Source organism: Macrobrachium nipponense, chromosome 14, assembly GCF_015104395.2.
Source record: "Macrobrachium nipponense isolate FS-2020 chromosome 14, ASM1510439v2, whole genome shotgun sequence".
In the NCBI taxonomy this organism is placed as follows: domain Eukaryota; kingdom Metazoa; phylum Arthropoda; class Malacostraca; order Decapoda; family Palaemonidae; genus Macrobrachium; species Macrobrachium nipponense.
This window is the reverse complement of record NC_087207.1, coordinates 52,263,200-52,276,739: the sequence shown is the minus strand read 5'-3', so window position 1 is coordinate 52,276,739 and position 13,540 is coordinate 52,263,200.

The following is a 13,540-nucleotide window of genomic DNA, read 5'->3' as shown; positions in this document are numbered from 1 at the left end:
TTATTATTATTATTATTATTATTATTATTATTATTATTATTATTATTATTATTATTATTATTATTATTATTATTATTATCTTGATATTCAAGTTACCAAAGATTATGGTGTTCATTTGAAAGAAGATACAGAAGACAACAGAAAATACAAATAGAAGTGATCAGTTATTAGAAAGGAAAAAAGACGAATTAATAAATAAGTAGATAAAAATAGAAATTATTTAGTAAAATCAAAGGTAAATTGTTTTAGGGTTGTAATGTACTGCATCTTCGCTTGAACATTTGAGCCTCATAATTTAGAAGCAAAATGAGAAAAGCCATGAACGAAATAAACCTTAGTCTGTTATGTAATATAGGAAACATCCATGTAATTGTTAACCTCGTGCCATTCTTATGAAAGCGCTTCTCTAATCGACTGGCTATGTAAAAATATCCATGACCACCATTGCAACTGGGACCTCAAGCCTTTCAGTTGAAATAAAAAACAATAAAATTCATACATGAACTAAAGAAACACATTCCAAGCCAGTAATTCTCAACAGTGGGGTTACTTAGCCTATCAGGACTTTATCTGATGGGACTCCTCAGATAAAAGACAATAAAAGTAACACATTATCTAAGGACATACCTTCTAAATTATCCATAATTCTCAAAAATGGGGTTATTTAGCCTATTAGGTCATGACCTGTCTTATGGAAAGGTTTTTTTTCAGATATGGCCTGGGTTGGAGGTGCCGCAACCTACAATGGCTCTATCAAGGGTACTACTTGCTTTGGTATGACCTCGACCAGTAACTCGCCTGGGGCTGAGAGTCTGCCCTGTGATTCCAAGCTCACTTATGCTGTTTGTCTTGCAAAGCAATACTATTAGTTTGAGCAATAGCCAAGGTGTTCCAAAGTTGTAAAACAAATTATTTTCTGTAAAAACATATATATTTGACCAATCTTCAAGGTTATTTTGAAATTGTAAACAATTTATCTGCAAGTAACTTTAGAATTGAGCAATCTCCAGCGTGTATTCAAAGTTAAAGAAATAAAGTTTTATCATAAAGGGACTTTTAGATTTGACCTACCAATCTTCAAGGTGTAATTAAAGTTGTGTAAATAAAATTTGATCTGAAATTACTATTATTATTGTTGTTGCTGTTGTTGTTTTTAAATTATTATTTTCTTAATTTATTAGCTGGAGCTATTTTAACATCTAGTTTTTCCAGGTTCCTTTTCAGTGATCTTGGGATTATGCCAAGCGTTCCTATGATTATGGATACAATTTCCACTTGGATATTCCATATCCTTCTTGTTTATATTTTCAGGTCTTGATACTTATCAATATTTACTATTTCTTTCTCATCTACTCGTGTCCCATGGTATTACGACATCGATGAGTGATACTTTCTTCTTGACTTTGTCATTCAATGTCGTGTCTGGTCTACTGGCACGTATCACCCTATCTGTTCTGATACCATAGTCCCAGAGGATCTTTGCCTGATTGTTTTATATCTCACCCCCAAGGTGATCCTTGTAACCAGTTATTAGACCAAAGTAGCCGGTGATTCTTGCCCAGGCTCCAGTGGAGGGCTTTTGCTACTGAATCGTGACTCTTTTATACTGATTCTGTGCAAATGCTGGACATTCACTTGCGTATGTGCGTTTATGATCTCGTTTTTCATATTGCACTTCCTGCATATGGGTGAGATGTTATTTCCATCTTTCGTTCTTTGAACATACCTGGTACTTAGGGCCTGATCTTGTGCTGCTGTTAGCATTCCTTCTGTTTCCTTCTTGAGTTCTCCTCTTTTTGTATGCTGACCAAGGACTATTTTTCTATTCCAAATTCAATTTTGATGTCCTCAGATACAATCCTTACAGTTTGGATTAGGGTAGCTATTTCCCTGATGCTCTTACCATACATCTAGATGTCATCCATGAACATCAGATGGTTAATTCTGTTGCCTCCTTTCTTAAGTTGGTACCCAGCATCCATCTTCTGCAGTACGAGGATCCTTCTCCTGATGTTAACCTCTAGTAGTCTTATTTCAGAGCTAATAAGTATTGTATTCCAGTTGTGCATTATTTTTAAGGAAGCTGGTGGTCCTGGTGGCCTCTGCCCCATATATTTTCAGGCATTCTATTAGCCACGTGTGTGGTATCCTGTCGAAGGCTTTTGTGTAGTCAATCCTTGCCATGCTTAGGTTGGTTTTCCTTTTCAGGTTCTTCATTATAATTTCTACTATCATGAGCTAGTCTTTTGTGCCCTTGCACTTTCTTCTGCACTCTTTCTGTTGGTAGGGGATGGTGTTTGTATCCTCTAGGTAGTTGTATAGCCTTTCACTGATTGAAGTTTTTGAGCCAGTATCCATGGACCTCGTTGGGACCTGCGGCTTTCCAGTTTGGAATTTTCTTTAGTTGGTGTCTGATTGTGTCGGTTATGATGTCGGTGAATCTTTGTTTTATTCTCCCCATTTCTTCTGCCTTGACTTCCCGGAGCCATGTTGCATGTTTGTTGTGTGATACCGAATTGCTCCATATGTTTGACAAGATTCTCTTACTTGTTTCACTTTCAAGAATTTCCTGGTGGCTGTCTTCCCCTCTTAGTTGGCTGGATAGTCTTTTCTGGTTCGTTATGCATAGTTTGTTCTGTTGGTATCCTTTATTCCTGTTCATATACCATTGGAGCTGATGTGTTTTGACTTTAAGCCTCTGTTTTATATCTTCTATTGTGTTGTTTAGTCCCTTCTCCTGTACTTTATATTTCTCGTTCAGTTCCTCCCTTGTTTTTTTGCTTCTTAGCCTCTTTTCTGCCATCTCTTTCAGTTTACTCAAATCAGATCTCATCACCATAACTTCTTTTTCCAGGTTGTGATGGTGGTGGTGTTTGTATCCCCATGAGTTCTGCTACCAGTCTTGTTCCTTAATTGGTCAGCCAGCCTCTGTTCTATTTGATGGGTATTATTTCTCTCATTCCAGAGGTTGACCAATCTTCTTCTGTATCCTCTTTCCGTCAGGTTGCTTCTGGTGTAGCATCTTCATATTTTTTTATCCTCTTCTCTTGTCCATTTCATCTTCTGGGTTGTCTCTGTAGCCCTAGTTTCTGGTTGCTGGTTACTGTCGTTGTGGTCAGTTGATGGATGACGGCCTCCAAGTACCTGACCGTCTTCCCCTTCAATTGGGCTGTATACCTGGCTGCCATAGGATCCATTTGCGTTGTTGTCATTTAATCTTTCATTACTTTCCATTATTGCTCAATTTTGCTATTTAACCTATAGCTGGACCCTACCCGATCTGGGATAGGTGCTCATTTACAACTGAGTAGATTGAGGAAATTGTGGTAATGATCTCCTCCCAAGGAATAAGAGCCGAGGAGAGCAGTCACCCATCCTATGACTGACCAGCCCCAATGTTGCTTAACCAGTCCATTGATGACCTAAATCACTCCGTCAAGGCGCCACTTTTATTATTATTATTATTATTATTATTATTATTATTATTATTATTATTATTATTATTATTATTATTATTATTATTATTATTATTATTATATTATTATTATTATTATTATTATTATTATTATTGTTGTTGTTGTTCGGAAGGAGACCCTCTCATAGACAAGTTTTGTTAAAAATGTTTGCTGCTTCATAATGATAAATTAAACATTTACTGCATTACCTTCACACACGCAATATATATATATATATATATATATATATATATATATATATATATATATATATATATATATATATATATATTGTAATGGCCTCGTTGGACCACAACACACTCTAGGTCTACAGGACCATAAATAATCAAAATACCACAAACTTAGGTGTTCAAAAGGCAGCAATCCACTAAGGTGGAAGCAAGCCCAGGTAAATGCAGCACAAGAATAACTCAAGGGGGATAGCAAAACAATGGAAAAAAAGCCAATATATATTATAATTCAATAAAATACAGGAAGTTATAACTAGGCCTCTTCAATAACATTAAATCACAAAATCACTTACACAACATGTACCCAAATGATTAGGCAACGCATTCAACCTCTGAATGAGGAAAGGGGGCCCAGAGAGGAATAGAAAATAACCAAAAGAAAGGAATAACCTGAATTTTACACTCTAAAGGATGATGATGAGACGATGAAGGTCTCCTCCCATAAGCACTCCAATAAAGGCAGAGGACGGCAAATCACAATACAATTACTATAGAGCTCTATCAGAAAATTCATCTGACTACTGCAGTGCAGCCGTGATCCTAGTCATCTTGTTCATAATCATGGACGCCGTGATCCCAGTAATCTTGGTCAATACTTTTTATAATAAATGGATGACACGCCTTACCGTCGCCAAGCGAGGCCCCTCTGGCAAGTACTGCACCAGAGGCAATAATAAAATAGCAGAGATGTGGAGAAACTGCCAACTGAAGATATATATATTTTCTGAGACTTGCTGTAAATCCGAGAGAGATAGCAGGCTCACAAGTCAGGGTGCAGATACCAACTGCCTGCAGCTTGGAAATCAGGTCTCAAGTCAACTCAGCAGAGCCAAAATATGGAGGGGAGAAACAGGGAGGATTAGTCAACAAGACTACACAAAAATACCACTGGAGTGAGGAGACCCCTACTAACAAGAAGGCGAATTAACAATGAACTTTACAGCCTTCAGAAATGAAAAAGGAACTTAAAAGCTAACTAAGTAAGCTAATACATTATAAAAATCCTAAGGCTTACTTACAATATATATATATATATATATATATATATATATATATATATATATATATATATATATATATGATATATATATTTATGTATATATATATATATATATATATATATATATATATATATATATATATATATATATATATATATATAATATATATATATATATATATTATACACACACACACATATATATAAAGGTTTTTTTGCCACGAAGGAAAAAATGAAAAAAGCGAGATAGCCAAGTACTTTCGGTCCTGTTCGGACCCTTTACTGTGTGTGTATGTATTACATAATAAAGAGAATTACCTGCACTAGAATTAATCTTTACCCATCTTTCGTCAAATTAAACACACAACCAAACAAAATAACTCTCTCTTTCTCAATATTTTGTGTGGGACCCTCTCCTCTCAATGACTTCACCCAGTCTCCTCGGCATAGAATCCACGAGTTTTTCATATGTTGACCTCGTGATGCTTAGGCCTAAGTGACTCCCATACCGACTTGGCATGACTAATTAGGGCTCCTTTGGTCCTTATTTCGCTACTATCCCATTTACTTACAATATAAGCCCAAAGATTTTCTATTGGGTTTAAGTCCGCAGATTTCGCTGGCCATTCAATCCGGATAATATCATGATGGGCTGTATACCATTTATGTGCTTTGTTATTGTCCTGGTGAAACGGGTTATCGATGTATTCCGGCGATTTTCAAAGCCATTCGTCTTGTTTCTCATGTGAAAGAACATTTCGGCTTGCATTTGTATATGTAAAAATATATATATATAAATATATATATATATATATATATATATATGATATATATATATATATATATATAGATATATATATATATATATATATATATATATATATACTACATATACATATACATATACTGACTCCTCCTCCTCCTCCTCCTCCTCACTACATTGAGGCTATTTCTGATGATAAAGAAGAATTTGTGTCGTATTATCTATGTTGCTTTGGTTCTTTGGAAGAAAACGAAAAATTGTTGTTTCTTTCTCACAGCGAAGCTGACATCATTTTTCGAACATCTGTTGAGTCCAAAGGCCGGAGGGAACATGCAACTATAAACATGGAGTGGACTTTCGCGAAATCACCGTGTGCAGCATGCCGCTATTGCACAGGGTGGAGAGACATTTGTTGCATTACGTTAAAGTAAATTTAGTTGTGCACATTATTCAATCTAGTAATTTCTATTTACATGATATTGGATTTAAAATATACCTAAAATTATTAGTATTAATAAGACTGACATTCATAAGAGATCTGTAAAAATAAATTATTTATATCAACAAGTGCGTTTCTTTTTTAATAATAACTGATATAAGTAAGCAATAAGCATAAGTCAACATAATTTTAATTCAAGTCCATTGTGTCATGGTGATATGGTTCTCAATTTTGAGGAATATTTCTAAAATTATGGATATCTATTTTCTTTCAGCTTTCAGTGTTAAAGGATTTACTCTAATTGAAGAAGTCTACTGTCTTTTAAACATATTTTTCAATCAAATTCCCTCAGGATAAGGAGGTGAGGTATTCTAATGGAAAATATAAGGAAGTATCATGTTCCCAAGTTAAATCCCCGATGTGCGCTCAGCATTGCAACAGTCTTTGCATGTATGATAAACTTCAGCTTACCTGACCTTGCTTCACGGAACCCACTTTGGGAAACCCTGGTCTAATAAAACAGACACTGTTACAGGGTCAGGTATTCAAAGGGTAGTAGGCTTTCTGCAGAAATGTGATTACACTTTAACCAAATTGTTTGAAGCATTAGACTTCCTCATCCGCAGTATGGAAGATGATACGTTGCAAAGACTAGTCACAGCCATCATGATCAAAGGTGTCAAAAACCAACCACCCCCACCCCCCCACCACCCGGTCTCGTGTCCATTTCACAATGGCGATAATTATTCTTCTTTCTAAAATGCTTCAATTACTTCATTTCTGACCATAGTAGTAAACAGTGCAGTAGCAAACGAAATTGCAAATTGTGTAATGGAAGGCGTCATAGTCTGATTTGTGAAAGGGACAGTAATAAATCCCATCAGAAGACATATCGCGAATACTTCGACGACAGTACGCTAATTCAGCCTCGGTGTTCTGCGGTGGATAGTCCTACCTGAAGGGAAAAGCCCCAGCCCTTACACAAGGACAGCTCAATGGAAACACTCTAAAGTTTTAGGATTTTATTACAAAAAAATCATATCTGTTGTTGTATTTACAAATTTTACAAGGTCGGCTGACTAAGAATGAGGTTAAATTACACTTTAACGGAATTTCAGAAGCACAGGCACATGATTCCAATACAACACTGCTTAATCACAAATACATTGCTTAGTTTTCCTGTCAGGAAATTGTAGTAGTTGTACTAAATCTTTGTAATCAGCTCTCTTTTTGCTTAGTTTTCCTGTCAGGAAACTGTAGTAGTTGTACTAAATCTTTGTAATCAGCTCTCTTTTTGCTTAGTTTTCCTGTCAGGAAATTGTAGTAGTTGTACTGAATCTTTGTAATCAGCTCTCTTTTTGCTTAGTTTTCCCGTCAGGAAATTGTAGTAGTTGTACTAAATCTTTGTAATCAGCTCTCTTTTTGCTTAGTTTTCGTCAGGAAATTGTAGTAGTTGTACTAAATCTTTGTAATCAGCTCTCTTTTTGCTTAGTTTTCCTTTCTTGAAGTTGTAGTAGTTGTAGTAAATCTTTGAAAATAGCTCTCTTTTTACTGGTCACCCCAAATAGTTGGAGATGCTGAGAAGGAATTCATTAATGAAAGTTCCAACAGCTGTCGCCTCTGATGCCCTTGATATGAAAAAGGTTTACAGAGGAGTTGAAATGTGATGTTCAAAGAACAAACATTCTAATAAAACCACTCCCTTTAACAACAAGGTCGGACGTTTAAGGAGTTCGTTGTGCAAAACTGATTGTGAAATAATTCCTACATTTTATATTTTCCTTATTAGGAAAGTAATGTTTTAAATAACACTCATCTCTCACTGGTTCCGCCCACTTTGTGCTTTTCTGTTTTTTTTGTTTAGATTAATTACCTTTAGTTACCCACAATTTTGCCATTTACCATCAGGGTTTTAAGTTTTCTTCCTCCACGTTATTTTCAGTTTTCATTCCTGTTTTTGGAGTGCGATTATATTTCCGACAATGGTTTTGGATCCGTTACAAGTAATGAAAATGGACAATAATTAGGAATAAGCATGTTTTTTTTATATAGATTTGTCTGTAATGTCAAATGCGAAAGAAAGAAAATTACTTTCTTGAAGAAAATCAGATTTCAGGCAGAAATGAATACCTCAGGTAATAGCATTTAAAGAGAGAAACATTTACAAGACTTTTTGGTTATTTGGCATTATCCACAAAAGTTGCATAAAATCCGAACATCTAACTAAACCTTCGAACAAACTGGCAGTTTTATGATTTTTAAATTATTTTAGAGATATTTTACAGTCATTTATAGAACAGGGAGAACAGTGACCTATAATCAATTAATCATACATTACAATAGTATAATTCAGTAGCTTTAGTAAGTTTTACTCGTCATGATAAGGTCTTTCCGACATGAAATATGTGAGTTCTTGTTCAAGATTTACGGATCTTTGATTTTAAATCATATCACATTTCATATAAACTTCTCGTAGGCACTAATGGAGAGCATAGCAAGATAAATTTATCTTATTTCCCCAAACGACCCTAATGTACCTAAGCCACTAAGATCCTTATAGCAATATTTGCATGATTCAAGACCCGCATGAAGGAACCAGGATCAATTGTAAGTGTGGGCTGTTCACTGCAAAATTGAGGTAAGTTGCAGCTTCGTTGTGAGAAGAGCATGTGTCCTGTTGCGAGAGTCCATTTAATAGGCAAAAAGTTTTGTTGCTACATTTATTCTACAAAAACAGATTGAGGCGCCTGGTGTCGCTAAAGGAAGTCAGAACAAAACGTGATCAGAATCAACCACAGCCGTGTCTGTGTTCATAGCATGAGTACGAACACACTCCAACCTCGAGCATTGAGGAGAAACAGGTAACATAATATATATACATATATATATATATATATATATATATATATATATATATATATATATATATATATATACTATATATAATAATATAATATATTTGATATAATTATTATTATATTATAAACTATATATATATATATATATATTGTATATTATATTTTAATTATATTATTATATATATAATATTATATATATATATTTATATTATATATATATATAATATATATATATTATATATTTATATTATATATATATGTATATATATATGTTACCTGTTTCTCCTCATGCTCGAGGTTGGAGTGTGTTCGTACTCATGCTATGAACACAGACACGGCTGTGGTTGATTCTGATCACGTTTTGTTCTGACTTCCTTTAGCGACACCAGGCGCCTCAATACAACTTACAAACACAATCCTTCAACAGCATATCAGAATATTAGTTTACTAACGAAAATGTAAGACAACTTCATTATCCTTGAATTGCATAAACATAATACCGTAAAATGGCAAATGAGTTGTCACCTAGATCGTGCCACCCTCGGTTGCAAGAAATTATTGTGTTTGCGTATTCCCACTTCATCTCCGTCTTTTTCACTACTTATTATAAAAATGATGTTGACCGTAACATATTTCCATTACTATTATCATTTTAATTTGGTTATTATCACCAATTTCATGCAACATGTATATCAGATGTCTTCCTCCACAGCAGCCTATTTGTTCCCAGAGTCCTGTTTTTGGTCTCCCTGGAGCATTCCGAGGTGACTTTGGAAGTCCCATTGCCCAGGTATGGTAGTCTGTTTCTGGCCTTCGTGTTATGCAACCTCTCTGGGACTACTGCAAGTTTAACTCCGTAATTCTGGATGAATTTTCTCTATTTATAGCTGGAGTTGTCCACGACGCTGCTACTTCTTCTCTTGTGTAGCCTTGGGCCAGTATTTGCCTGGGGGACCTCGCTAGTACAGGTATAAGTCGTCACATTTTTTGATTAATGCTGAGGGACTTGAGTCCGTTGTGTTGAAGTCAGGCCTGACTTAGGAACCCTGAAGGCTATTCCTGCCTTGTAGCCTTATCTACGGACCCTGAAGTTCTGGGACGAGCCGTCCTTATTTATTTGTCTGCTGCTGTCATGCCCATACTAGTCAGCCAGTGGCTGCTCTACTCCAGGAGGCATTCCCCGTGGAGGTTTAGTCTTTTGGTGGCCACCGTGTTTAGGAAAGGGAATTTCTATTAGCATTGTAAATTGTTAGGCTTCTATCTGGCCGACATTTCCTTTCCCTTTCAGAACCCCCTCTTTATTTGGTATGTATGATTTATTTATTCTATCATTAATGGTGAAAGTGATTTGCTTTAATTTTGTTTTTCATTGTGTTATTTGCATTCACTTATTATTGTATTTTCAGAGGTTCTGTTATTCATTTCTAACTTTAACAATTTTGTAATAAATTTTAGTATTTTATCTCTGGTATTTGTTTATTGGCACACAGATTGTTATTTCACCCTCTGACTTTAACTTTAGAGAACACCTGTTGAAAAGATAGTGTGTTTTCTGTTTCTGCGTTTGATGTGGCCCTTTGACAAGGGTCGTAACACCACAGAAACAAAACTTACACACGAAACACATCATTTGAGGAATTTTCCGTTCAAATTCATGTGTTGCAATGTGCCTCTGAGACAGTAGATTCTTCTTAACAAAGAACATTCACTTTTGTCTCCGTGAGAGCTAACGCTGATGTCTATTATTTCAAAGAATGTCATTGTTTCCACTACATCTGTCTATCAACTATAGGTCAATAAAAATAAAGTATAATTTAAAAAATATATATATATATATATATATATATATATTATATTATATATATATATATATATATATATATATATATATATATATATTATTAATCATATCAATTCAATGGTATATTTGAACCGCTCTTGTTTTTAAGACCGTGCTAAAATATACATCAGATGGATTGCCTTCCATCATGAAATAGAGTTTTAGCAGAGTATGTCTCAAAAAACTTTTTACCAAAAGGGCTTGTATAAAGAACTGTCAACAACCTTCTTTTCCAAATCAGAGATGGAACCAGTGTTAAATTTTCCATGTCCCAAGCTACCATGCTTGCTACGATACCTTTTTTTTCATTCGGATAGATGGTGAAAATCATTGAGAGCAAATTTGGCTTCCTCAAGCTCAATCTTATTCCTATGAATCTTAAAATGATCAGTGGCTTTTTTACTTTTAAGGATAAACTGCAGGACTTCATAAGGTCCTGTCTTTATATACAAATATGAATGCCCAAGATGTCTTGGAAGTTGCGTTGGTTCCTAGGAAAGGTTACTGCAGGTCTGCTATTGCAGCCACTTGGGATTAAGCTATAGGACAGGATCTAGGATTTCTAAAACTCCGAACTTTCCAATATCAGAATACACTCATCAAAGGGCAAAATTCCCATGAAAAAGAGCCAATTTTCCATAATTGGCACTACCAGCCAAACTACATACTTGACTACTCCTGAGATGTTATATATAAAGCACCTCTCTCCCACTTTGAATGCAAATACCTCCCCCGCTCCTCTCTCTCTGGCCTGAGTTTCTTGGGGCGTAGCAGTTTTCCGCTGTCATTCCTTCTTTTTTTTCTGCTCTCGAATAGGTTATTATTTATGTGTAACTTAATGAATTATATATTTTCCTTATACAGTGGTACCTCGAGATACGAAATTAATCCGTTCCGAGGCGCCCTTAGTATCATGAGGTTTTCGTATCTTGGCCCACATTTTTACATGTAAAATGGCTAATTCCGTTCCAAGCCCTCCAAAAAAACACCCCAGTAAATTTCATAAATAAAGCTAAATTGACCTATGAACATGAAATACTACAACAAATTGGACCATTCAATACCTAACTTAATAACGTAATGCTAATTACCTGTAAAATAAAGTGTATTAGTGTACATGGTATACAAGAAATACTGTACGTATGTAGAAAATGTGGAAGCTTACCTTTCGAGTGAGGCTATCTCCGAAAGTGGCGGCAGAGGAGGAGGACAAACGGCAGATACGTACGTACGTACATACACTCAACTTTATGAAACAAATTAAAAAATGTAAGGAAAACTAAACTACTAAAATTTACGAAACATATTAACAAAACTGTAACACTTAACTTTACACAAAAAAATTAAAATAAAAAAAAAATTTGTCTTTTTTTTTATTTAAAAGTTTTTTTTTTTTTACTTTTTTTATACTTTACGTAGGTTTTTTTTTTTTTCTTTTTATTTTCCAAATATCAACTTCATCACCACTTTCAACTTCTGTTTTTTATCACTTGGTTCTTCCTTTTTGCTTACTCCTGCTAATGCTAAAGGCTTCTTTAAAAAATAACTATCCAAGAAAGATTGCTTCTGCTACTTTCACAATGTTCCTGAAACGACTCAGGCAAACGTCATCGAACTGCGCAAGCATACGACCTTTTTCTTTTTTATATAAAACGATTGCACTTTTATGAAAAGCGGCTAGGAACATCATTAACTTCTGCCGTTGTGATAGGGTCGCCCTCCTCCTCCTCGCCACAGCTAGAGAACTCCTATTGAACGACGTTATGTTGCATGGCCTCCAACTCCTTCAGGTCATCCATCGTAAGCTCCTCTTGGTGCTCCTCGAGAAGGTCATTGATGTCGTCCTCGTCAACGACCAGCACCATGGACTTGTCAAGTGCAACGATCTCGTCAAGATCTGATTGGGAAACAGTTTTCAGGATCGTCAACTGTTTTCTAAATCTGCAGCACCAGCTCGCCCACGTCGAATCCCTCGAAGTCTCTGGTGGATCGGGCATCAGCCAGTTTCCTCCCACGAGGAATGCAAGGTTCGCCTCGAAAACCTCCTGCTAAGGCTTGGTCGATAAGTCGATGCTATGAGGATGTCGAAATGCTCCTTCCAAAATTCACGCAAGGTGATTTGTTTGTGGGTATCGGTGATGTCGAAACATCTCTTGAAAAGATGTTTCGTATACAGCTTCTTGAAGTTGATACCACTTGCTGGTCCATGGGCTGGAGGAGAGGAGTGGTGTTAGGCGGAAGATAAAGAATCTTGATGAGGAATACTCCGCTAGGATATCTTCCTCGAGGCTAGGAGGGTGGGGAGGGGCATTGTCCAACAACAGCAGACATTCAGAGGGAGGCGCTTCTCTTCCAAGAATTTCTCAGTCAGGCCGAAACACAGGAATTTACCCCAAACTTTCGTGAACAAAAGCCTCGTTACCCAGGCTTTTGCATTAGCCCTCCACATCACTGGAAGCTTCTTAAGCACTTTGGGGCCTTGAAGGCTCGAGGAGTCTCGGATGATAGACCATAGGGGCTTCACCTTGCAATCACTGGTGTTTGAACAAAGTGCGAGCTTAAGCCTGTCTTTCATAGGCTGATGCCCGGGTGGGTAGCTTCTTCTCTTCTCGTGATTTACGTCCGACGAGGCATTATTTTTTCCAAAAAAAAAAAAGGCAGTCTCATCACAGTTGAAGACTTGCTGAGAACTGTAGCCTTCCTTGGTCATCATCTCGTCAAACGTCTTTTTTAAAGGCTTCGGCCGCTTTCGTGTCCGAGCTGGCAGCTTCCCCATGCCGCACCACTGAATGGGTGCCAGTCCGTTTACAGAATTTCTCGAACCACCCATGCGAACCCTTGAACTCTGGGGTTGGCGTTGAAGTCCCTTCCCCTCCGTCGTCTTCCGCCTGAGCAATCAATCGCCGAAAAAAGTGCTGGCCTTGTGGGAGATTG